This window comes from Arachis hypogaea, chromosome 20, assembly GCF_003086295.3.
Source record: "Arachis hypogaea cultivar Tifrunner chromosome 20, arahy.Tifrunner.gnm2.J5K5, whole genome shotgun sequence".
Taxonomy (NCBI): Eukaryota; Viridiplantae; Streptophyta; class Magnoliopsida; order Fabales; family Fabaceae; genus Arachis; species Arachis hypogaea.
The window spans coordinates 83,287,620-83,293,798 of record NC_092055.1 but is presented as its reverse complement, the minus strand read 5'-3'; the positions used below and the strand labels follow the sequence as shown (position 1 = coordinate 83,293,798).

Sequence of the window (6,179 nt, the reverse complement as noted above, 5' to 3'; positions counted from 1 at the left end):
GGTCCTTTCTTTTTGTAGGCAACTCTGGTTGAATTAGGACGCTGCACTCTTTGTTCATCACTATAGTTTGGCCTCTCTTGAGTGAGCTTTTCCTGGGAAGCAGTTCCTTCATATACTTGATGTATGCAGGCATTTGTTGGATGGTCTTGATGAATGGTATGTTTACATGCAGAGATGCAAACAAGTCAAGAAATCTTGAGTATATTCTCTTCTCCACAGCACCATTGAGTAGTTGAGGAAAGGGTGCATAGAGTCTCAGCAGCTCCGGTTGTGAGATTTTTTATTCTTGGTGATCTTTTTCCTTCTCCTCTGTTGAGGTATCTCCAGGTTGTTCTGACGGCTTGTTTGGCTTGTCCTCAGTCTCCTTATCACTTATAGTGACCATCTTGCAATTTTCCCATCTTACTTTCTTTGTTTCTCCTCTCGGATTTTTCTCTGTGTCACTTGGGAATCCATCTGTAGGTTTGGGAATCTGCTCAGAGAGATACCCTACTTGAGATTCCAACCTCTTGATGGCGTCTCCCTGGTTCTTAAAATTTGCTCGCACTTCCTCCTTGAATGCCTTGTTGTCTTGAATCTCTTTGCCTATGCCTTCAAGTAGATTCTCAATCCTTGAGAGTCTGTCATCAAATGATGGTGGATTGGGATTAGAGGTGGAGGGATGAGAAATGTTATTTTGGTTTTGATATGGATGTGGAGAGGTGTTGTCATGGTGGTGTTGATATGTTCTCTGTGTGAACTGTTGGTGAGCTGCATTGTTGTTGGGGTTGTGACGTCTCTGATCTTGGCCTTGATCTTGTTGATTCCCCCACCCAAAGTTTGGGTGATTCCTCTATCCAGGGTTGTAGGTCTTAGAGTATGGATCATGGTTTTGCCTAGATGAATTCCCAATGTAGTTGGCTTGCTCCTAACTACCCTCTGCTTCTTCATTCACTCCTTCTTAGGTTGCTGATAAAGTGGTGATTGCTGCTACTTGGTTCCTCTCCATCTTCTTGGTGAGGTCAGCCAGCTGCTTGGTAATGAGCTTATTTTGGGCCAGCAGAGCATCTACATTGTTTAGCTCCATCACTTCTCTAGTGTTCCCTCTTTCAGAAGCATAGAAATAGTCATTTTCTGCTACAGTTTCAATGACATCTATGGCCTCCTCAATGGTCTTCTTCTTGTTCAGAGATCCCCCGGATGAGTGGTCTACTACTTTCTTTGATTCATAAGAAAGGCCTTCATAGAAAATGTGTAGCTGCACCCATTCATTGAACATATCTGGTGGATACCTCCTTGTCAGATCCTTGAACCTCTCCCATGCTTCATATAGAGTCTCACCATCTTGTTGCTTGAAAGTTTGGACCTTAGCTCTCAGCCTATTGATTCTTTGGGGAGGATAGAATCTGGCTAAAAATTTGTTCACCACATCTTCCTAAGTTGTCAAACTCTCCTTTGGAAAAGACTATAGCCACTTGGCTGCCTTATCCTTGAGTGAGAATGGAAATAATAGCAGTCTATAGGCGTTAGGATGAACACCATTAGACTTCACCGTGTCACATATCCTCAGGAAGGTGGTTAGATGTTGATTGGGGTCTTCTTGGACTCTTCCTCCGAACGAACACTTGTTCTGAACAAGAGTGATAAGCTGCGGTTTTAGTTCAAAATTATTGGCATGGATGGTCGGCTTTTGAATGCTACTTCCACAGTTTCCTGGGTTTGGATTGATGTAAGAGCCTAAAACTCTTCTCTCCTCCCCAGCATGATTTGCTCGACCTTCTATGCCATGGTTGTGAGCCTCTTCTTCATGATGGTTTTCCATGTTTTCTTCCATGTTTGGTTCAAAGTATTCCTCCTCTTCCTCGGCACCCACTACTCGTTTTTCTCTTGCTTCCCTTCTTAATCTGAGGAAGGTCCTCTCAAGTTCTGAATCAAAGGAAGTTGAAGCCCCGCTTCTTCTCCCTGTCATACAACTAACAAAGCACAAGCAAGGAAAATAGATGCAGGAAGTATTTCTGTTAGAATTACTGTTAGTGTGTGTGATGCAATATATCAAACAGTTAGTGGGTCAGTGAAATGAATTGTAAATAACTAAAAAAAAAAACAAAAAAGTAGGGGGAAGGGAAGAAATTAACTAAAACTGAAAGTAAATTACTCAAACAGAAAATTAAATCAAACAAACTAAAAAAGCTCAATCTAGTTATCCTCCAATTTAATCATTGTTGATTCAAAATCAATCCCCGGCAATGGCGCCATAAACTTGATACACGGAAAACTTGTCTTGCAACAAATTTTCTTCGGCAAGTGTACCGAATTCATCGTCAAGTAAAAACACACAATAGAGTGAGGTCGAATCCCACAGAGATTGATTGATCAAGCAACTTTAATTAGAGGAATGTTCTAGTTGAACAAATCAGAATTTGAGTTGAGAATTGCAGAAAATTAAATGGCGGGAAAGTAAATGGCAGAAACAGTAAATGCTGGAAATAAAGAGCTGAATGTAAGGCGGAAAGTAAATTGCAGAATCTTAAATGGGAATGGGGTAATTGCTCATAAAAGTAAATGCAGAAATTAAAGAAAATGGGTAAGATCAGAAATGGGAGTTCATTGGGCTCAGGAGATATTGCATTCTCCGGATCAAGTTCATTTTCATCTCTTCGTCAATCAATGCATTCATTGATCTCCTTGGCAATCTTAAGTGATCGAAATACAATTCCTTGTAATTCAATCTCTCAAATTTTGATCAATAGCCAATTCCTTGGTCAATTACTCATGAGAAGAGATGAAGTATGGTCACTGATTATACCACATGCATTTCCCAAATCAAGTTTTGGAAGGATTATAGTCACATATCCATCCACACCCAATTTGGTCCAGCATGAGAAAGCATTTCTAGCATGATCCCTTCATTCCTCTTTCAAGGTTCAGAAGAGATCCAAGTATGAATAGCTTCTTTTCCAAGATAACTACCCAATTGGATAAAGATCGAAAGCTTGCTAGTAAAATCAAGAGAAAAGATAGAAGAAGGAGAATGAAAACTAAAATTGATCCATCAAATTACAACAGAGCTCCCTAACCCAATGAAAGGGGTTTAGTTGTTCATAGTTCTGGAAAATGAAAACAAAGATGGAGAATACATGCTGAAAGTAAACTAGAAGTGCAGAGAAAGTAAAATACAGAGAGTAATTCTAGGCCAAAGGCTCCCTAAAGTTTTCAGCCCCCCAACTAATTCAAAGCTACTCCTATATATACTACTCTTCTCATCTTCTAGTTGGCTCTTCAAGTCTTGGGTATGGGCCTTTGGATCCTGAGTTTGAAGCAGTTATCTTCATCATTGGGCTTAGCTCTGCTTGCAGAGAGAAAGTGTGAAGTAGGCAGGGACTTTTAGCTCAGGACGTTAGTGGTGTTAACGTTAAGTGAAAGTGTGGGTTCGAGAACGTTAGTGACAATCACCTTTTTCACTAACGTTGCTCACCCAAGTATGAGCCACGTTAACCTCAACATTAGTGGCACAAACGTTGCCACTAACGTTACCTCTTGGTCCTTCGCACACGTTATTGGGACTTACCTTTCCCAATAACGTTGATAAACCTCCCCCTTCCCTACGTTAGAGTCCACATTAACTTAGTTAACGTGGCTCTTAATGTAAGCTTGCCAATCCTTCGAGAACGTTAGTGACACTTACCTTTGTCACTAACGTTCCAATGTGCCCCTCTTTCTCACGTTAGAGTCCACGTTAATTAAGTTAATGTGGCTTCTAACGTAGTCATGCTAGCCATCTCCAACGTTAGTGACAAAGGTGAGTGTCACTAACGTTGGCTCATCATCTCTTTTTTCACATTAGCTTCCACGTTAACTAAGTTAACGTGGGAGTTAACGTTGCTCATGGTGGCTCTTGGTGGTTCACCCCAACGTTAGTGACAAAGGTAAGTGTCACTAACGTTGGCGACCAATTGCTCTCTCCACGTTAGCTTCCACATTAACTAAGTTAACGTGGGAGTTAACGTGGCTTATGGAAGCTTGGCCAATGTTAGTGACAAAGGTGAATGTCACTAACATTGGCTTCCCTTTTGCTTCTTAACGTTAGAGTCCACGTTAACTAAGTTAATGTGGCAACTAACGTGGCCAATTATGAGCTTGGTCCAACGTTAGTGACAAAGGCGAGTGTCACTACCGTTGGCCTTGTTGTCTTCTTCCACGTTAGAGTTCACGTTAACTTAGTTAACGTGACTCTTAACGTGGGCTTATGATTGCTTCGAGGGCGTTATTGGCGATTACCTTTCTCATTAACTTTGCAAGTTAGCACCCATTCCATGTTAGAGGTCACGTTAGTGGGACTAACGTGACTGCTAACGTGGTTCTTCTTTGCTTCCTTTGTCCTGAAATCAAGCAACAAAGTGCATCAAAGTTCTGGTCCAAGTCATAAGTCATGCATCATCCAATTTATCATATAATTTATGCAAAATCCTCATGAAATCATGTAAAGTGCACAATGTATGCTTGAATCAAGATGTAAGTGAATATCTACCCAAAACTAACTTATTTTCTAAGAAAATGCATGAAACTACCCTAAAAACAGTAAAGAAAAGGTCAGTGAAACTGGCCAAAATGCCCTGGCATCATGCTTGTCCCCAAGCAACTGAAAATCAAATAGGATAAAAAGAAGAGAATATACTATAAATTCCAAAATATCAATGAAACTTAGCTCCAATCAGATGAGCGGGACTTGTAGCTTTTTGCCTATTGAATAGTTTTGGCATCTCGCTTTATCCATTGAAGTTCAGAATGATTGGCATCTATAGGAACTTAGAATTCAGATAGTGTTATTGATTCTCCTAGTTCAGTATGTTGATTCTTGAACACAGCTACTTTATGAGTCTTGGCCGTGGCCCTAAGCACTTTGTTTTCCAGTATTACCACTGGATACATAAATGCCACAGACACATAACTGGGTGAACCTTTTCAGATTGTGACTCAGCTTTGCTAAAGTCACCAACTAGAGGTGTCCAGGGTTCTTAAGCACACTCTTCTTTTGCTTTGGACCTTGACTTTGACCGCTCAGTCTCAAGTTTTCACTTGACACCTTCACGCCACAAGCACATGGTTAGGGACAGCTTGGTTTAGCTGCTTAGGCCAGGATTTTGTTCTTTTAGGCCCTCCTATCCGCTGATGCTCAAAGCCTTGGATCCTTTTTATTACCCTTGCCTTTTGGTTTTAAGGGTTACTGGCTTTTTGCTCTTGCCTCTTGGTTTTAAGAGCTTTTGGCTTTTTCTGCTTTCTTTTTCTTTTTTTTTCTTTCTATTTTTTTTGCCAATTTTTTTTTCTGCAAGCTTTTGTATTCACTGCTTTTTCTTGCTTCAAGAATTATTTTTATGATTTTTCAGATTATCAAATAACATACCTCCTTTTTCCTTATTCTTCAAGAGCCAACATATTTAACATTCATAAACATCAACTTCAAAAGACATATGCACTGTTCAAGCATTCATTCAGAAAACAAAAAGTATTGTCATCAAATCAAAATAATTAAGCTAGTTTCAAGGATGAATTCGAAACCATGTACTTCTTGTTCTTTTGTAATTAAAACATTTTTCATTTAAGAGAGGTGATGGATTCATATTCATAACTTTAAGGCATAGACACTTAGACACTAATGATCATGTAATAAGACACAAATATAAATAATCATAAAGCTTAAAAATCGAAAAACAGGAAAATAAATAAACAAGGAGATTAAGGAATGAGTCCACCTTAGTGAGGGTGGCATCTTCCTCTTCTTGAAGAACCAATGGTGCTCTTGAGCTTCTCTATGTCTCCTCCTTGTCTTTCTTGCTCCTCCCTCATAGCTCTTTGATCTTCTCTAATTTCATGGAGGATGATGGAGTGCTCTTGGTGCTCCACCCTTAGTTATCCCATGTTGGAACTTAATTCTCCTAGGGAAGTGTTGATTTGTTCCCAATAATTCTGTGGAGGAAAGTGCATCCACTGAGGCATCTCAGGGATTTCATGGTGAGGAATTTCTTTATGCTCATGTTGAGGTCCATGCTCTCTTGTTTGCTCCATCCTTTTCTTAGTCATGGGCTTATCCTCTTCAATGAGGATGTCTCCCTCTATGTCAATTCCAGCCGAATTGCAGAGGTGGCAAATAAGGTGAGGAAAGGCTAACCTTGCCAAATTAAAGGACTTGTCAGCCACCTTAT

General features: G+C 40.1%; 1 non-coding gene across 1 annotated transcript; it reads left to right on the top strand.

The window, feature by feature from the left end:
• Positions 1–1,253: 1,253 nt before the first annotated feature.
• Positions 1,254–1,360, top strand: LOC112787933 (small nucleolar RNA R71). Its single transcript, XR_003195319.1, has one exon. It is a non-coding gene; the product is annotated as a small nucleolar RNA R71 (small nucleolar RNA).
• Positions 1,361–6,179: the final 4,819 nt, after the last annotated feature.